Source organism: Myodes glareolus, chromosome 22 (genome assembly GCF_982192425.1).
Source record: "Myodes glareolus chromosome 22, mMyoGla1.1, whole genome shotgun sequence".
NCBI classification, from domain to species: domain Eukaryota; kingdom Metazoa; phylum Chordata; class Mammalia; order Rodentia; family Cricetidae; genus Myodes; species Myodes glareolus.
Window position 1 is genome coordinate 11,288,933 of NC_142047.1, and position 20,207 is coordinate 11,309,139.

Below are 20,207 nucleotides of genomic sequence, written 5' to 3' on the forward strand. Positions count from 1 at the left end.
CTGTCTTTCTGTAATGACAGTGTGTGAAAGCGGTTATTTCTCATTGAGCTTTCGCAACACAGATCATAATTCCTTCCTAACAGCTCCAACAAGGTTGCATCCAGATTCCACTGCCCAGAACTAGGTCGCAGATATAATCCAATTTGAATTGCGGATGAATTGTGTTCCTTTCACTGGGGAGCAGTAAGGCACAGTAGTAAGGGTCCTGCATCTAGAGTGAGCAAAAGCCAGAGCTCTCTAGAAGACCTGAGGAAGGAGTCACAATGCAGCTGATTGTGAGGAAGGAGTCACAACGCATCGACCGTATCAGAGTCATGACAGGGTCTCATACCTGGAAAAGAAACGGCAGCAGCTATCTAAGGGACCTCTGGTGAGATAGTAACTGTCTAGGATTCTCCGCTGCCTGATCTTCTAAGACATTCTCATGGACACTCAGTATACAAACCCATTTTCATTAGTGCCTCCAATCATTGTTAGAATCCTCTCAGAAAATGAAAATTTGTTCAGGGGGAAAGAGAACTTGTTGTGCAAGTGTGAGTTCAAATCCCTGACACCCCTGTAAAAAGCCAGATAAGGCTGCTGTTGAGTCTGTAGCCCTGGAGCTGTGGAAGGCAGAGGCAAGAAGATTCCTGGGGCTTGCTGGCCTCGAGCCTAGCTCCGGGTTCAATGGGAGAGCCTGTCTCAAGGAACTAGGGCGAAAACTGACCAGGCTAGCAGCCTCCTCTGTTCTGCTTTGCTTACAAGCATTTGCAGCCCCCCCCAACATGTGCACCTATAACACACACACACACACACACACACACACACACACACACACACAGTTCTTTCTTGGGGATTTATATTAAGGCGTGGTATTTTGTTCTCAGCCACACACAGAAAGCAGACGGAAATGGAGGGAGAAAAAGTCAGAAGATGGCAAATGAGCCCGCACAGAAACTGGTTACAAATTAGACCAGAGGCATAGCAAAGCCCAGCCCTGGGGCCAAGTCTAGCCTCCTGCCTATTCCCGCAGTTAACGATACGTGCAATGATGCCCATCATTTTACACTGTCTATTGTTGCTTGAGTACAACTGTTGAGCTGAGTAATTGGAACAATACCTTACAGCTGCAAGCATAAAGGCTTACTGTGCAACCCATGGGGGGGGGCAAATACCAAGATGGACCAACCCGCCCAACCAAGCTGACAGACAAATGACCGAAAGATGGCAAGCTCCATTCCCAGAGGTCAGTTGTCTTAATGCTGCAGCAAGCAAAGGCTAGAACAACTTCAGGCAGCAAAGACTCACTTGGGCTCTGAGCGTGAGGATGCGGGACATCACAGCACTTTTAGGAGATGCTAGGTCTTACCAAGTTGGTCGTAATAGCCATCATACAGATCAAAGAAAGGCCCTAGAGAAATTAGCACATGTATGTGTAAATGTGTGCATGTATGTATATGTATGTGTGCATATGTATGTGCATTGGGCATGTGTGTATGTGGGTTTGTGTGTGTACATGTTTGTATAAGTATGTGTGTTTGTATTGTGTGTATATGTATATATGGACTATATACATATGCATGTATAAATGTTGGGTATGTGTATGTAATTTTGGATGTGTGTATGCATGTGTCTGTATATGTATGTGTGTAGGTAGGGGTGTGTGTGTGTGTGTGTGTGTGTGTGTGTGTGTGTGGTGTGTATGGCAGGGTGTGCACGGATCAATTGAATAAAGGCATTTTAGATGAGCAAATCACGGAACAGAAAATGTGTTCTTCACAGTTGAGTGGCACAGAGCCAGTGTGGAGGTTTTATTTGGAATACACCTGCAAGGTAGCCAAGCAGTTAACACTTTGCTGGTGTGGGGGGAGCCAAGGACAATCAAAATGATTCCTTCCTCCAGTCAGAACTGTGTGGCAAGTAAACAGAACCAAGCCATGTTGGGGAAGATCAGCATCCACCTGAGTCCCTCAGCAGAAACAGGGTGTACACCTAGAGAGGGCTGAGCCGATCTGACAGCTTCATTTGAGACTAGCAACCCAAGACTGGTCATCCAGAGTCACAGTTCTACTGCTGAGATCAGTGGGAAACTGGGGAGACTCTGTTCTTTCCCTGATTTTCCTCCATCTGTCAAAGGAAGGACAACCAGCTACCCCTCCTTCTCCACTCCATTCCTTAATGATGTTGAAACATGATGCAAGATTATATTTTAGGTTTATGTTTCCTGGTGGCTGCTGGAAGACCTCTTAACATCCACCTTTAAAAGGCTTGGAAACAGCTTTGTGAGACAGGCTTCCTGTGGACCCAAATCCACCCCACGGGGAAGGATTCTTAGCGCTCCATCAAAGAGGGTGTTCCCTTCCCGGAGGCAGTGTCCTTGCCTCTTCCTGTGCTTCTGTATCCCACATCACACACAAATGCTTGCATCCCTGTCCTTTGGAGATTTAGGTAAACTTGGCGTGAACTCTGAGTGTGTGAGTACATGGCTCCTGAACACGCTTCCGAGAATTCCTGGCCGTTTAACTGGGTGATACTTTCGGTCTACTCTCTCACATCTGTGTCTGTAGCCTGACTTCTGTCCCATTAAGGGTTGAATTGTGTCCTTCAAGGATAGGTTCAAGTTCTAGTCCCCTGTGCCTCAGAATGTGGCCTTATTTGGAGGGAGTCAAGCTTACAATGTAATCAAATGAAGATGAGGTCATTAAGTTGGGCCCTAATCCAACTTGACTGATGTCCTCCGAAAAAGGGACATTCGGGCACAGAGCGAAGATAAAATGAAGCGGAGCAAGGAAAAGATATCCACATATAACCAGCCTCCAGACAGAACCTTCCCATTGTTCCCAGCCATCTCGTCGCTGACACTTAGGGAAACATTAGGAAGCTAATACACACACTCTGCTGGCCTGGGCTGGAAGCTGCTCCGAATGGGAATCTTAGCTTTCTGTTACTGCTACAAAAATCCCTGAGACGAGGCGCCCTGACCACGTGACAGTGGCCCTGCGGTGGACCATCCTGGCAAGGAGTGTACGATAAAAACAAAGCCGCCTTTAATCCCAGCACTCGGGAGGCAGAGGCAGGAGGATCTCAGTGAGTTTGAGGCCAGCCTGGTCTACAGAGTGAGTTCCAGGATAGCCAGGACTGTTACACAAAGAAATCCTGTCTCACAATGACACTGGGACTTGCTTCCTCTGCATATACTGGATTTTGGCGCTCCAGTCTGTTTGGACTCTCACCTTTCCTGGACCTGGAGGGAGGGGGGAGAAACTTGAACTTCCCACAGGGCAGGAAACCCTGACTGCTCTAGGGGATGGAGAGGGAGGAGGAGAGGGAGTGGGGGGGAGTGGGAGGGTGTTGGGAGGAGGGGCTGAAATGGAAACTTTTATAATTTAATAAAAAAAGAGTTAATAAAAAGCCTTAGCTAATGGGCCCAAAAAAAAAACCAAAAACCAAACCAAACCGAAACAACAACAACAAAACAAAACACAAAAAACAAACAAACAAATAAACAAACAAACTACTCGCCTCAGATAAAGAGGGAGTTGGCAGAAGCTAGAGTCCCAGTGTTCTCTGAGCGGGGGTGGGAGGATGAGGGGTGTGTGGGGGGGTACTCTCCGATGGCCTGGCTTCCTTCTCAGCCTGTGGTAGTGTTAATTGTTGACAGAGTCTAGAGTCACCTGAGAAACCGACCTCTGGGCGTGTCTTAAAGATTCTCTTAATTATATTCCTAGATAGGAGAAGATTTAACCAGATTCAACCAGAAGAGGAACCGCTCCCTAGGTAGGCAATCGTGGCCTGTACAGAATGAAGAGAGTGAGTTGAGCCCTGCGCTAAATCCCCTGCTCTTCTGACTGCTGATCCTTTGTGACCTGTGGTTTCAGGTTCTGACACCTCTGTAGTGATCCATGAGAGACAATTATTGACAACCATGCTGATAAAGCCACTTAAACGTTTTAAGTCCTTCTGATTGATGGCCAGACCAAAAGCAGGCTTATGCTTCTGAAAAGCCTCTTGGTGACCAAGTTCAGGGACACAGAGTTTTTTCAAGGCAAAAACCACAAAGACCATGATTGGCCTCAAAGTTAGAAGAGGGTCAGAGTAGCATGCAGCGTTCATTCCTGGCAGGGCGTGGTGATTGTTTTAGACCTGGCATGCCAGTTATTTTTGTTAATACATCTGGATCACAGTTAAGGCCATGGAAACCTCGAATGTGTTACCAAGGCAGATGTGTGGGCAGAGGGCCGAGACCTGGCGAAGCAAACACACAATGGAGTTAGCACAGGATAGCCTTAACGGAGTCATTTCGCCTCGACTTCCTCACTACGATGGTCTCTACATTGAACGGTGGTCAGGATAAGCCCTTCCTCCCTTATGTTGCATTGGTCACAGCAACAGAAGGGAGACTAAGACAGAGATCACCTGCTAAACATTCCACCAGATCCCACAGTGCCGCAGGCTTGCGGCTGGAACCAGTTCCCAGTGCCCACATCAACACTACACAGATGTGCTAACTCCTGCTCCAGGGGAACTGATGCCCTCTGCTGGCCTCCGCTGGGACCTGCACACACACATATACATACACATACACACACCACACAGGGAGAGAGAGAGAGAGAGAGAGAGAGAGAGAGAGAGAGAGAGAGAGAGAGAAAGGTGAAACAATTTAATTTCTAAGTGGTACAGGCTGGCATCCAAATCTGTAACACCTGAGTCCTTGGGGGAACATTTCAGATCTGGATCAGGGTACTGTGTCTCCCATGTTAACTACTTAGGGTCATCAAGAGTAACAGGTGTGCAGCCCCCATGTGTTGTGAGATATTTGGTCACACTTGGATCAGGGCGTAGAACCAGTGATTATTTGACAGGAATTAGCCATAGAGAAGAAGGAGGACCCAGGAATACAGATAGAGAGATGCACAGGAAGGAGTATGGGGGGGGGGCGTAAAGACTTGCTGTCTCTTTGGTTTGAGACAAGTGGAGAGATGGTCTCTTGCTGGGTCTCTGGCTAAAAGGGAAGTCAGTTGATTGCTTCTCTGACCTAGCAGGCTTTCACCCCAATAGCTGACTCTTGAGTCTTTATTGCTAAATAGAATGATAGTTAAAGTCTACATTTTGTGGCTGTGGCCAAGCTGGTGCAAGACTGAGGACCTTAGATGAAATACAGGTAGATTCAGGTGTGGACGCTAAGCTGACAGAAGAACAGCACCCTGGGCTTGAGCTGCTACAGATTTGTACCCACAACTGTCTCCTCTGAAGCACAGAGAGGCAGCGTGGAGACCGAGGTGTGACAGTCAAAGTGGAAAGAACAGAACAGCAGAACTTTCTTCAGGCCTCGGGACTTCCCTGCCTGTTATTTCTCTATCAGTGTGATAAGACACCATGACCAAGGCAACTTATAAAAGAAAACATTTAATTTAGAGGTTCATGGTTCCAGAGGGTTAGAGTCCATAACCATCATACCATCATGTTGAGGAGCATGACAGCAGGACGGAAGGCATGGTGCTAGAGCAGCAGCTGAGAGCCTCAGGCATGAGACACACACACACACACACACACACAGAGAGAGAGAGAGAGAGAGAGAGAGAGAGAGAGAGAGAGAGAGAGAGAGAGAGGGAGAGGGAGAGGGAGAGGGAGAGGGAGAACTGGGAATAGTGTGTACTTCCAAAACCTCCTCCAACAAAGCCACACCTCTTAATCCTTCCCAAAGAGTTCCACCAACTGGAGACTAAGCATTCAGACCTATGAGCTTATGAGGGGCCCTTGTCATTCAAACACCACACCTTCTGAGCCACAGGCACCGGCTTGGTGGCCACAATAGACCTAGCACTTTTCCTACGGTGAACAACCCAGAATAAAGGAAACATAAATAAGCATAATATTGACATGAAGAGCTGCCCCAGCTGCTGCTCTATTTAATTTGCAAAATGAGATATCGTTGTCAACACACGGGCATACTCTGTAGGCAGAGTTTTCCTGTCCCAACATCCTGCCCCCAAATAACCAACTCAGAGACTGAAGATTTCTTATAAATACTTGCCCGGTAGCTTAGACTTGCTCCTACCAAACTCAGGCTAGGAAAGTTGGATCGATAAGCTGGTCTAAACTCTGGAAGGAGTCCTTGTCCTTTGCAGTTATAATGGATCTGGGGTCTTCGGGTACCAAGAAAAAGAAGGCCCACGCTTTGGCCCAGGGCCTCTTCGTGGGGAGCAGGTCAGTGAAGCGAGGTGAATAGCAGGGTTCACTACTTCAGCGGACAGCAGCAGAACTGGGCTGAGCCTGCTGAGACTGAACTCCCATCACTACATCCTGGATTTCTAGATTCACTTGTAATTCTCTCTAAAACCGGATGCTTCCCTTGCCTTGCAGTTCAGCTGTCTGCAGACTTCTTTCACCAACGACCATCTCCATGTCTCCCAAGAGTTCCTCTTATCTGCTCAGCTGTCGGACCGAAACCCAGATGCTGGCCAAGATCCGACATCCAAAGGGATTCTGCTCACTCACCCAAGATGGTTCAAACAAGCCTAACCATGCAAGCAGGCGAGAGATCCAAGTACTCAAAGTTGAATGACACAATCTAGAAGAATGATGGAGATTTTTAAAGCTCTCAAGAGCGCCGAAGGCTGGTGCCCAGCAACAGAATGGAACCTCACAGGTACACTGAGACAGTTGCTTTGCCTGATTTGAACTTGATCCCACTAATTAATATATACCATAAAAGAATTAGCTTCTAGAGCAAAGTTGTTACTCTGAACTTGTGAGTGTTTCTTTTGTTTTATTTAAAAAACAAAGCAGTCAGGTTTTGTTTTTTTTTAACATAAAATAGTTAAGGCATTCACTTTCAACGCTTTTAATTGACTGGGCAATAGGCAGCATCCAGGTGTTACCCACCCCTGGTAACCTACTCCTTCTAGTTAGGCCCAGTTCTTGAAGGTTCCATGGCCCTTCCAAAATAGCACCACTGGCTGGGGAACAAGCATTCAACACATGAGCATGTTGGAGATACCTCAGATTCAGACTGTGAGATTTCTGTCTTGGTTACATTTCAGTTGCTATGATAAAGCACTCCGACAAGAGCAATGTAAGGAAGAACAGGTATAGCCGGGCAGTGGTGGCGCATGCTTTTAATCCCAGCACTCGGGAGGCAGAGGCAAGTGGATCTGTATGAGTTTGAGGCTAGCCTGGTCTACAAGAGCTAGTTTCGGGATAGGCTGGTGCTACAGAGAAACTCTGTCTCAAAAAAAGGAAAAGGAAAAACAGGTTTCAGGATTCCAGTTTGTGAAAAAATAAAAAAGAAAGAAAAGAAAGAAAGAACAGGTTTATCCTAACTCACAGTTCAAAATACAGCCCTTCATAGTGGTGAAGTCAAGGTGTGAGGTGCATGAGGCAGCTGGGTACATCATGTCTACAATCAGGAGACAGAGACGTCACTGCCGCTAAGTTCCCTTTCTCAGAGAGTCCACTGGGGAAGGTCACCACCTACAACCGGCAGGTCTTGCCACTTTAATTAACACAAGAGGATCTCCCCACAGCTATGCCCAGAGGCCCATCTTCCAGATGATTCTAGGTTCTGCGAACTTGATAGTAAACATTAAACATCACAAACTAATAATATAATCATTAATAGTCACAGGCAACTCAAGGAGTCTGACCAAGCTGGGGAGCTCTGGTTCTCCACAACTCAGGAGTTTCCAGGACAACCATCCAGCCAGCGCAGTGACTCTGTGTGTGGTCCAGGCCTAGACAAGGTGGGTGTGGGATGCGGCTTCAGGCCGCCAGTGAGGTGAGATGCGTAGGTATGCAAGCGAGCTGTTGATCTTCAGTATCCGCTTGAACTCTTCGGTTCCCATAGAGTGCTGGCTTCAAATATTTTGACTGTCCCCCTGGAAACAGGAGTGTCTCACAGAGTCCGAGTTAGAAAGACAACCGAGTGAGCTCAGGGTTGGGGTGGGAAGTGGAGCGGCAGCGGGAAAGTCGGCAGAGGTGTCCCTTTGTCTGTGTGACACGGCTCTCTCCAGACCTTAGTCCGCCTTCCAGAAATGGGTTATCCTTCAGCTCCCGTTCCATATGCCAACAGGATGGATTCTGCCTCATATAAGTGAGAGCCAAGTCATCCGTACAGGCTGGAGTATTCTGGAATAAAATGGCTGCTAGAAAAGGTCCTCAGCTGTTGAGCAGGGAGGTTATCCAGATCATTCTATGGCAAGCAAAGACCCCAAACTTCAACTTCTGGCTATCAAGGTTCCTTTGAGAAGTTAGAGACAGACAGACAGACAGACACACACACATACACATACACACACACACACACAAGACCCTGAATTTGGATCTGTAGCTCTGTAGCTCCATGTGGGTTGGCCGTTGTTACACCTCTAGCCCGATCTTCCCCAGTTCTCCTCCAGTAGATTCTGGTTTCTCTGTGCTCCTTCAGGTCAATGCCCCCTCATGTCTCTCTCATGGCCTGTTCCCGGAGCAGCAGGACCCCTCACACACCACTATGGTCCTTACACATTGGCTTTTCTTCTCGGAGGATTTTGTGTACAGGATTCGGAGACAACAGGCTGTGGCATGCACCCACCTCCAGCCATGTACACACATACACACAAGGATAATAATAATAATAATAATAATAATAATAATAATAATAATAAGAAGAAGAAGAAGAAGAAGAAGAAGAAGAAGAAATGTTCTGCCTTAATGGAGGTTATACTCCATTAAGGAACCATAATAAGCAGGACTATTAGGAAGTACCATGCTTCTATGATACCAGGTGCAGACCCTTTGGTAGAGTTGGATCGCACCTTCCACATGTGCACATGTTCCAGAAATCAACCTCCGGTCCTCTGGCTTTTCCTGTTGGGCAGTAAGCATTTTTCTCCAGTGAGTCGCCTCACTGGCCCTATTTATGGTTTGTTTTTCGGGGGGGGGGGGGTCCAGTGGCTGGGAAATGAGCTGAGCCAATAAAATGCTTGCCTAGCATGATGATCGTCTAGCATGCATTAAGTCCTGGGTTCAATCCCCAGCACCACATAGACTAGGCATGATGCCACCCCACCACTTGGGCGAACCCCAACCCATATGAGGTAAATAAAGGTGGGGGGTACCAGGAGTTCAAAGTCATACTCAGCTAAGAATGAGTTCAAGAACAGCGTGGACTACATGAAACCCTGTCCCAACCCTCCCAAAATAATTAATTAATGTTGGTTTGGTTTGCTTAATGTCAAGCACCAAAAATGGTGCCTGGCTAATAGAAGCACTCCTTGGGTATTTGCTGGAGGATAGAGGAAGGAAGAGAAAGAACGAAGAATCGAAGAAAGGAAAGGGGGGCGGGGAAGAAAACGGACAGCAAAGGAACTTCTAAATGAGGGCAAAGTCTGGCTTGGGTAGCTTGACGTTTACTGCAGATCTCAGATCGGTGCCAATAGGACTCTTGCCTCCTATCAGAATCCGGATTTTGGCTTACTGTGAACCATTTTATTCATTTATTACCTCTGAGACAGGGTCTCACTGTGTTCCCAGGCTGACCTTGAACTCCTTCTGCCTCTTCGTGGCAGCTGGGACTGTAAGCACATAGCCCACTGGTTTCCATCCCTCTCACATTCACCAAGTATCTTAGAGAGTGTCTGGGTGCACAGGAGAAAGACCACTCCAGGTTCGTTCAATCAAAACCACTTTTCAACATGTGCTACCTCCTGGACTGCAAGGGCAAGGCCTCTAATGGGCCCCAAGGAAGCTGAGAGCATGTGGCCTCAGTCTTCCTCATGTTTCATGGGACCTTAGTCCTTCAGCAAACACTTTCCTTTCTGGAGAGTTACAAAATCTCCCAGCTCCAAGGCCATCAGGATCTTATTGGGACCTCTACTCCAATTCCAAATTCTTCCCGAACAAATTTTCCCAGCACAAATATTCAATTGTTCCCCACAACTCACAGCAACATGAGGGAGCAAAACCATGACCAAAGAGTCCCCCCGGGTGGGCTTGGGAAGCGAGATAGTTCCCAGGGAAGAGGCTTGTGGACTTGGCTAGGGCCGAGCGAGGCACCGCCCTCTGGAATCTAACTGTGTTAGCATTCAGAACAATCTAATTGCATCTCCCAAGCAATTTCCTGTCTGGAAGAGGTTGCTGATTTCTTTGAAGTTAAAATAGGCACAGCCCTCACTTATAAAAATAATAAGCAGCGTTCTGAGAAACTTCTGAGGAAGAAGTTCTAGCACCTGCAAAAGCAAAGCAAGTGGCTTCATCTCTGAGACGGGGAGTGGCAGAGGCATCCCCTGAAACGGAGCTGCCTGCCACACAGCAAAATTCCCCACCGTGATGGCAGACGCAAGGACCTTTGTTTTCATTAGAAATAAGCTTTTCAACAGAAAGTGGAACACAAAAACAAAAGACAAAAATGTGCACAGAGAAGAAGCTGCGTGTCTTTCCAAGAGGAAACAAACGCCAAGTATCAGCCCTCGGCTTTAGACTCCAGCTCCTCACGGGCTTTGGCAAGCGCCCAGGCTCCACCCCACAGAAAAGTCCTGGTTAAGCCCTCTACTGGCTTCCCCATTCACTTGTCTGCTCTTGTTTTGTTTGTTCCTTTGTTTGTCAAGGGTAGACATGCCACCACACAGGGTCGGTCGACAGCCTGTCCGGGTAGAAACTCTCATTCCGCCATGTGGGGTCTAAAAAGGTGTGGCAGACACCTTTATCATCTGAGGCAGCCTGTCCCTGGCTTTGTTTGTTAAAACAATGGTGTCCTTGGTATGGAAGAGGATGGGACATGTACCTGTCAGGAAGCCATCACCACACACGACCTCAGCAACTGGAAATGGGAGCTGTAGGATGGAGTGTTCAAGGCTAGCCTGGCCTCACTGGGAGCCTGCCTCAAAAGAGTATGGAGAAGTGAATATATCCGCCATTCCTCAACCCAAGCAACTACTGATGTCCATCTGCCAGAAACTGGTTCATGATTTTCTAGAACCTCAAATGAATGCGACTGCATAGTACGCCTTTATCTTTATCTGCCTTCTTCACAAAGCATAAAGGTTTGAAGCTTCGTCAATCCATCACGTACATCACTAGGTTATTCCGTCTCATCATCCAGCAGTACCTGTTCTGTAAATGCACCAAAGAAGCAATTTCCTTGTCCCTCCTTCCTTCCTCTCTCCCCTTTCCCTCCCTTACTTCCTGTCTCCCTTTCTTTTTGAGACAGGGAATTGTATAGCCCAGGCTAGCCTCTTGTATATGGCTGACCTTGAACCTTGGATACTCCTTTCTTTACTGCTTCAAAGACAGTAATATAACCACATGTCCAGTTTAGTTTTCATTGCTGAAGGTCAAAGCTAGGGTCGAATATATGGAAGACAAACACCCCATTAACTGAAATAACATTCTCCGAATTTCAAACTTTATTTCTCAATCTGTTGGATATTTAGATAGTTTCCATCTTGAAGTTTCTTAAGGTGAAGAACACAGGGCCAATGAGATTCTCAGTAAGTAAAGGCACTTGCCACCAAGCCTGGCAACTTGAGTTTGACACTTGTAACCCACATGACAAGACAGAGAACCAACACTTCAAGTTGTCCTTCAAACTGCACATTCATGGTATGGCATGTGTACATGCATGTGCTCGTGTCTTCATACACACACTAATGCACGGCATGACATGTGTGCAGGTGCTTGTGTGTGCCCCCCACAGACTAAATGGATGTTTATGTATATAAAATATATATAATATATAATCTTTAAAAGGTTTTTAAAGATGAAGGCTATCGACTTCTATGCACAAGTCTTTATGAGCAGTGCTTGGGAGTGACCAGGCCATATGTTTGTAACCTTATAAAAACTGACAAAATGCCTCCCATTTCAAATTCCCACAAGGAGTGATTAAGAGCTTTCAATCTTCAGCCTTCTCGTGAGCACTTACTGTGTGCGTCTTCCCAGACACTCTAACACAGACACATGGTGTCGCATCGTGACTTTGGGGCTTGAGTTTGCATCTTCCTAATGGCTAGTGGTTTGAGACACAGCTTTTAATGTGTTTGTCATCTGTTTCGGGGTCTGTACAAATCTTATCCATTTGAAATTGGTTTGTTTGTGTTCTTGTTATTGAGTTCTTGTAGATCTTTATACATTCTGGGCATGATCTTTTATTAGATGTAATTGTAGATTTATCTTTCCAGTTTGTGGGCTTAACTTTCCATTCCCTCAACAGTGTTTGATGAAGAAAAAAAGGTTTTTAATTTTTAGACATACCAACCTCCCCCCCCCCCCGTGTGTGTGTGTGTGTGTGTGTGTGTGTAATTTAGGGCCCCTAATCTGGGAGATCTTTGCCTAATTCCATATGGTAGAGTTTGAAAGCTGAATCTTCCTCTAGAAGACTGTTTTTCAACCAGGTGTTATACTTCAGATCTGCTGAGAGAACCTTGGTGTATGCACTTCGAGGCCTGGATCGAAGTCTGCACGTTATGGTTAAATTGTTTCCAGATCGATTCTTGAAAAGATTACCCTTTCTTTCCTTTCAATTGGCGCTATCCTTTTATCAAAATCAATGGTTCATGTCTGTGTGCGTCTGTTTCAATAGTACATCTGTCCCGATGTCAACACTAAATGCCTTTCATGGCTGTGGCATTACATTCATCAGAGCCAGGACAGACACATATGGCTCCTGCAACAGCCTTAGGACTTCGTTTTTAGGGCCCTCTGCTCAGGTAAAGTTGAATCAAAAAGGGGCTGAAGGATGGCCCGCACAAAACAGGACTGGGACTTATTAAAGGAGATTTTGAACATAGCCTTAGCCCCTGTGTGGGGAGATGAAAGAAAGGGGGGCATTCAGGGAAGGAATAAGACACCTAAGTGTGTGAGAGTGGGGCTTCTCAAAGGAAAGATACACTGTATCGGCTGTCCAGCAGCCATGTCTGGGATTTTGAATCATTAACTAGTTTTTTTTTTTTTTTTAAGTGTTATTTAGTTAGTTCTGTGAGTTAGGATTCAGGCATTGTGCTGGCCTGTCACCTGGCAGGGTGCACTCAGGCAGTACCCTGGCCAGCCCAGGGTCCTATGGGTGCTATGTCACTGCCTAGTATGTACAATGGTGCAAAAGGCCCCTTTAAGAGACAAACTCTGCCCATCTGCCCATTGCCACTCTTTCCCGTTGTTCTTCTGAAGAGGCAAGTTGAAGAGGCAAGTGGCTGGCTCTCTCTCTCTGTCTCTGTCTCTCTGTCTCTGTCTCTCTGTCTCTGTCTCTCTCTCTCTCTTTCCCTTCCCCCCTTCTCTCAATAAACTCCCCACTTAAGCTTTGTCTGCGGCTGCATGGCATATTTGTCGCTCTCACCGCCAGGGTCCCTCCCCTGAAAAATCGTTACACTGTGTGTGTGTGAATGGATGATGTGTATGCTTGTTCAGGTGTAGGTGTGTGTGTGTGTGTGTGTGTGCGCGCGCGCACGTGTGTGTGTGTGTGTGTGTGTGTGTGTGTGTGTGTGTGTGTGTGTGCATCACAGGTGCAAGTTGCTAGAGAACAGCCCCAGGCATCAGTTCTTGCCTTCCACATACTTTGAGTCAGGGTCTCTCTTTGTCTGTTTCTGATGGGCACTCCAGGTTATGTTGTCTATGGGCGTCCAGTCTTCCAGGAGCTTCCCCTGTCTCTACCTGCCATCTTATAGAAGTACTGGAATTTCTAGCACATACCAGCTAATTTTCCTTCTTCTTTTGACTTTTATGTGAGTTCCAGGGTTCTGAATTCGAATCATCAGGCTTGAGCAACAAGCACTTTTTACTCACTGAGCAGTCCTCCTGGTCCTGACATTATCTTAAAGGATTGTTAAGAAATTTAACCACGTGTTGGTGGCATATGCCTTTAGTCCCAGCACTCAAGAGGCAGAGACAGGCGGATCTCTATGAGTTTAAGGTCAATTTGGTCTATAGAATGAGTTCCAGGAGAGCCAGGGCTACACAGAGAAACCCTGTCGCGAAAAACCAAAAGAAAAAAAAGAAAAGAAAAGAAAAAATTTAAATAAGACACCTCTTTGTTCCTGGGCTGCACCAGACAAAACGACAGCCTTTGAAGTAGCAGCCAAGGGCACCGGAGTTGTAGGGAAGGAAGATGTTTTCATTGTAAACAAAACTCGAGAGTTTTGAGAGTTCAGAAAATATCCGGGCAGGAGTAAGGCCACACTCAAGGTTATTCACACTCTGGCCTCAAGCACGGGTCATTGCGATTGTAACATTCTTATTTGAAAATGTCGTTGCTAAACGGGGGCATATAGTCTTCACATAGGCAATTTGCAAAGCAAATTTAGTTAACTGCGCTGGAATTCCTGATTGCGTGCTGGTGAAAGGCTTCCACCAGACCCGGGGTGAGTAGTTCCTTTTCTTTTCCACGGCCCCACAAGTTTTCTGTATTCGCTCCTGTCTCAGTTATCTTCTTCCTTATCAATGATATTTTAGGCACGCCAGGTCCTTTCTATGCTGAATCAGTCTGTATATTTGTGAGGGAAAGGACTGTGTTTGAGGTGCTGGTGTAATGATCAGGATTGTCTTCAACTTGTGGGTCGATCTGGGGGAAAACGGAAGACAGCTGCGGATATGATTCGATTCACAGACTCCATATTTCTTACTAGGTTCTCCTCTAACTTCTCCAAGAAATGCCTCTCTCAAATATTTGCATTTATAGCTGTCAATGACAGGGGTTAAATTTTTACCATTATTTTCTCAAATACGTCTTTTATGTATAGCTCACCCACCTCAGGAGACTCCGGTCACACGCGTGTTATCTGCTGGGACGGACTTGTTTTCGTTAATACTATGTTCAATCTTTTTCATTTTCCATTTTAAATTTGATAATTTAGATATCAAATTCACTAATCTGATATCTAAGCTACTGCTAGTCATACACAGTGCATTTTTCTTGTCTGTCATTACAGTTTTCATCTTTAGAGGTTTGATTTCAGTCTTTCTACATAACTTTCCTCCTAATTTTATGTCTAACATGATGTCATTCCTAGAGCTCCCTGAACATGGGATTAGCATAAGTTTTTGCAACGCTATTAAGTGAACATAGGGTCTCAGGCATGTCAGGCAAAGTCCTCTACCATTAAGTCATATCCCCAGCCCATAGCAACTCTTCTGATGTTTTTGTCCACTAATTTTCTTATAGGTGTCTCTTCTATTTTACGTTATGTATTAAGTATTACCATATAGCTCAGGCTAGTCTTGAACTCACTGTTTAGCTTGGATTGGCTTCAAAGTCATGATTCTCTTGCTCTGAGCTTCCTGAATGCTGACATTATAGGCATCATCCACTATATTCAGTTTTCTTAGTTGGTCCCAACTAAGATTCTTTACTTTTGGTTTTTTGAGACAGGTTTCTTTGTGAAATAGCCCTGGCTCAGGTCATGTTCCCCTCAGCCCAAAAAATGGCTCCACCCACATTTAGGAGAGTGTTCCCACCTCAGTTAACCTGTTTAAGATAAGCCCTCACAGAAATACAAGAGATTTGTCTTCCCCATGATTCTATTTTCTGTCAAGTTGACATCATTAACCATCATGGTATTAGACCCTATGCATTTTATTTTGTTGGATTTTGTCTCCCATAAATACATGGCCTTTGTTTTTATACATATCCACATTTATAATATTCACTTAGAAATAGCTTGAACCTTATGGCTGCTATAGCTAAGTTTGTTTTCCCAAGACAAGAGCATACTTAGCTCTTGGCAAATTTAAACAACTATGTAACTGGAGGTTTCTCTCCTGCCCACCAGTTCCTTAGTAACCACTCTGAAGCTTAATATTAATTACAAATTGTTTGGCTTATTAGCTCAGACTTATTATTAACTAGCTCTTACAACTTAAATTAACCCATTTTTATTATTCTATATTTTACCACAAGGCACATGGCTTGCTTTCCCTGTGACTGCTCTTGTCTCTTTGACTCTGCCTTCTTTCTCCCTTTGACTTTCTAGTCTAGCTATATTCTGCTCCGTCATAGGCAAAAGCAACTTTGTTCATCAACCAATAAAAGCAACACATATCTTTAGCATAAGAAGGACATCTCATACCATTTCCCCTTTTTTTGTCTAATTAAAAGGAAAAGTTTTAACCTTAACATAGTAAAATTGCATATAACAAAACAATTATCAAGCAAGAATAACAGTTACAATATTTAGTCTATTTGTATTTTGAAAAATTAAAGAAAATATTCTCTCATCTATTTTATCTTTGTGAGTCTAAAGTTTCATATCTAATTTGTCATTTTTCATAACTAAAGAAAACTATATAACTATCTAGTCTTCAACTCCATCAAAGACCCCAGAAGGATACAATATTACCCAAGTTACCCAGAAGTACATTGTAAGCAACTTCCGAAACTCTAGAAATAACAGTGATATCTGGTCACCTGGACAGTCACCCAAAGTTCTTCTGTAACATTGGAGCAGCCATCTTCAGCCTATAGGCTTAGAGTATCTGAAAGATTTCTCAGTGAAGTAGGCAATATGAAGGACTATCTCACCTATTTTGGAAAAATTCATCAGTCACTTTCTTCTGTGTCCTGCAGAATTTCTGGCAAACTCTTCTATGAAACAGGAACCCTGAAGGACTGTCCCACCTTGTTTCGGCAAGTTTCAGCAGTCATTTTCCTGTGGGTTCAACACGTTCAGTTTATATAGCATATTGTCAAACAGTCCAGGCAAGAGGAGCTTCTTGCCCAAATGACTAGCCTTGCCACATTGAAAGCAAACTCCAAAAGGGGCTTCTTTGATGCCCATCATCTTCTTAAAGTAATTGGGAGATATGCTTCACTGTCAAGAAACGTCTAAGTTCTTAAAACATTTTAAATATCATATTCTGTAGATCTTTGAAGTGTTTAAAGATCACCTATTCAACTGAAATGTATCTCTGCTTATTTAGAAAACCTAACATGACTGTAAGTTTAACTATTAGAGATGACTATCAATTGTATTTCTTAACTATATATTACATTTTTAAATGAGCTGCATAAAAGTTTAATACCTTGAATAAGAGCAAAATATACAGATAATATAAAAAAATTGACCTTCAATTTGTATCAGTAAACCAAAATCCAAAATGTGAAGTATTTTGAGATTAACAATTGTTTTGTGGATTAAAGTAGATTTAATAATCTACCTTTTTATAATTTATATATCATATTTCTCTCTTTTATTTAGAAAGAGATTGACTATGATCATTAACTATGTACAACCAACCTCCTTTAAATGAAAACAAATATTTATAAAGAATATTTTGGAAATTTGGGCATAGTTTTTTATACCACTTCCCACTGACTGTGGGTGATGATAATCTTATGATCTACACAGCAAGTTCCAGACTTGTCCGGGGTACAGTGGGAAACTCTGCCTCAGAAAATAAAAATAAACAAAAGTAGTAACAAAAATTTTAAAATGTTTTGTGACCAGAAGATGCTTTCAATTTTACTTGTGCCTAACACAACATTTTACAATTTTGGGGTCATTGCTTTCTGTCGGTGTTCATCTTTCTCAAAGTTTAAGAGAGTTTTTTTTTCTAATCTTTTGGATTATTTTCATTTTCCCACATTTTTAACCTAATTTTTTTTGTTATAATTCTCCCCCCCCATCCCCACAAGTACGACAGTGTGCGTATGAAAGTCAGCAGACAATGGAGAGAACCAGCTCTCTTCTCATACCATGCAGATCTCTAGAGTGGATGGAGCGTGGCTCACTGGTTTGGCAGCAAACTCCCCACCAAGCCCTCTCACCAGTGCCTGTTTTTACTTTCTTGTGACACTGACAATCAACTGGAGTCTTGAAGACACTCAGTAAATATTGCCATTGAGATCTGTAGCCCTGGCATCAACTCTAGCTGTCAATTCTACAATCTGCCATTGTTCTGATGCATTTTAAAACCGAGTTTTGTTTGTATCATGAGATGAGATCATGAACTACATCTTTCCCATATGAAAGCCCCTTGGTCCAGAGCCATTTATTGAGAAACTGTCACCTGCTCTATTTCTCGGTCTTGTTACCTGAGAAGTGTTTGCTTTGACAGCATTGATCTGTAACAGCCACTTTAATAACATCAAGGTTAAAAGGAAACAGGGCCCAATACACATTTTTGACTGCACAGAATACTATTTCCTATCCAAAACAAGGACAATGTAGCTGAAGCTTAGGGTGAAGTTTTTACCGTGGCTAATGACTGCAGCATGGTGCTGTAATTTCTTTCCTGTCATAATCACAGAAGATTCTTTTTATGTTTCCAAAGACAACCTCATTTGCCCCAGTTGGGGACCCAAAATTTGAAATATTAGAAGTAAAAGTAGACAAGTCAGGCAGTGACATAGTATACATTTAAACCTATCCTATTTTGAATTTTCTTTCTTTTTTTTTTATTGTGCTATACATTTTTTTCTGCTCCCGTCCCTTCCTCCACTCTTCCATTTAACTCTTTCCTGTGACCCCCATGCTCCCGATTTACTCAGGAGATCTTGTCTTTTTCTCTTCCCTATGTAGTTCCGTGTATGCTTCTCTTAGAGTCCTCTTTGTTATTTAGATTCTCTGGGGTTGTGTACTGTAGGTTGGGTCTTCTTTGCTTTATCTCTAAGAGCCACTTATGAGTGAGTACATATTATGTTTGTCTTTCTGGATGTGGGTTACCTCACTCAATATGTTTTTTCTAGATCCATCCATTTGCCTGCAAATCTCAAGGTATTATTTTTTTCCTGCTGAGAAGTACTCTATTATGTAAATACATTTTCTTTATCCATTCTTCTGTTGATGGGTATCTAGGCTGTTTCCAGGTTCTGACTATTATGAATAACATAGTTGAGCACATGTCCTTGTGGTATGATTGAACATCATTTGAGTATATACCCAACAGTGGTATTGCTGGGTCTTGAGGTAGACTGTTTCCTAATTTTCTGAGAAATCGGCATACTGATTTCCAAAGCGACCATACAAGTTTGCATTCCCACCAACCCTGGAGGAGTGTTTGTTGCCCTTACTCCACATCCTCTCCAGCATAAGCTGTCATCAGAGTTTTTGATCTTGGATATTTTAACAGGAACTTACCATATTTTTTTAACATGGAAATAAAACATTGCTTGTTTTGGGAATATTTCGAATAACTATTTTTTATCATATCCCATAATACTTCTATTTGAAATATTCACAATGCAAGCACTGTTTTATTTCCTTGTTTAAAAGATTGTTTTCTCACTATGTATAAATCTTATTTCAAGAATGTCCTTTTTGCTGGATGTAGTGGTGTACTTTAGTCCCAGACTAGGGAGGCAGAGGCAGGCAGCTCTCTCAGAGTCTGAGGCCAACCTGAGCTACAGAACCTGTTTTGTTGCTATGACAAACATTCAAGATGAAGGAAATTTATAGAAGGAAGAATTTTTTCTGATTTATAACTTCCACAATATTAAGTTCATGATGGTGCAGTGGAGGATTAGCAGGAGAGCAAGCTCAGAACGAAAAGCAGGGTGAGAGTGCACTGGAAACGGCTAGAGGATTTAATCTCTTTTCTTTAATTGATTTTTATTGAGCTCTACATTTTTCTCTACTCCTCTCCCTGACTCTCCCCTCCCCTTCAACCCTCTCCCAAGGTCCCCACGCTCACAGTTTACTCAGGAGATCTTGTCTTTTTATACTTCCAATGTAGATTAGATCTATATATGTCTGTTTTAGGGTCCTCATTGCTGTCTAGGTTCTCTGGGATTGTGGTTTGTAGGCTGGCTTTCTTTGCTTTATGTTTAAAAACCACATATGAGTGAGTACATGTGATAATTGTTTTTCTGTGACTGGGTTACCTCACTCAAAATAATGTCTTCTAGCTCCATCCATTTGCCTGTAAAATTCAAGCTGTCATTATTTTTTCTGCTATGTAGTACTCAATTATGTAATGTACTACTTTTTCCTTATTCATTCTTTGGTCAAGGGGCATTTAGGTTGTTTCCAGGTTCTGGCTATGACAAACAAATCTGCTATGAACATAGTTGAGCATATGTCCTTGTGGCACGATTGAGCATCCTTTGGATATATACCCAAAAGTGGTATTACTGGGTCTTGAGGAAGGTTGTTTCCTAATTTTCTGAGAAATCGCCACACTGACATCCAAAGGGGTTGTACCAGCTTGCATTCCCACCAGCAATGCTGGAGTGTTCCCTTTTCCCCACAGCCTCTCCAGCATAAGTTGTCATCAGTGTTTTTGATCTTGGCCATTCTTACAGGTGTAAGTGAAATCTCAGAGTT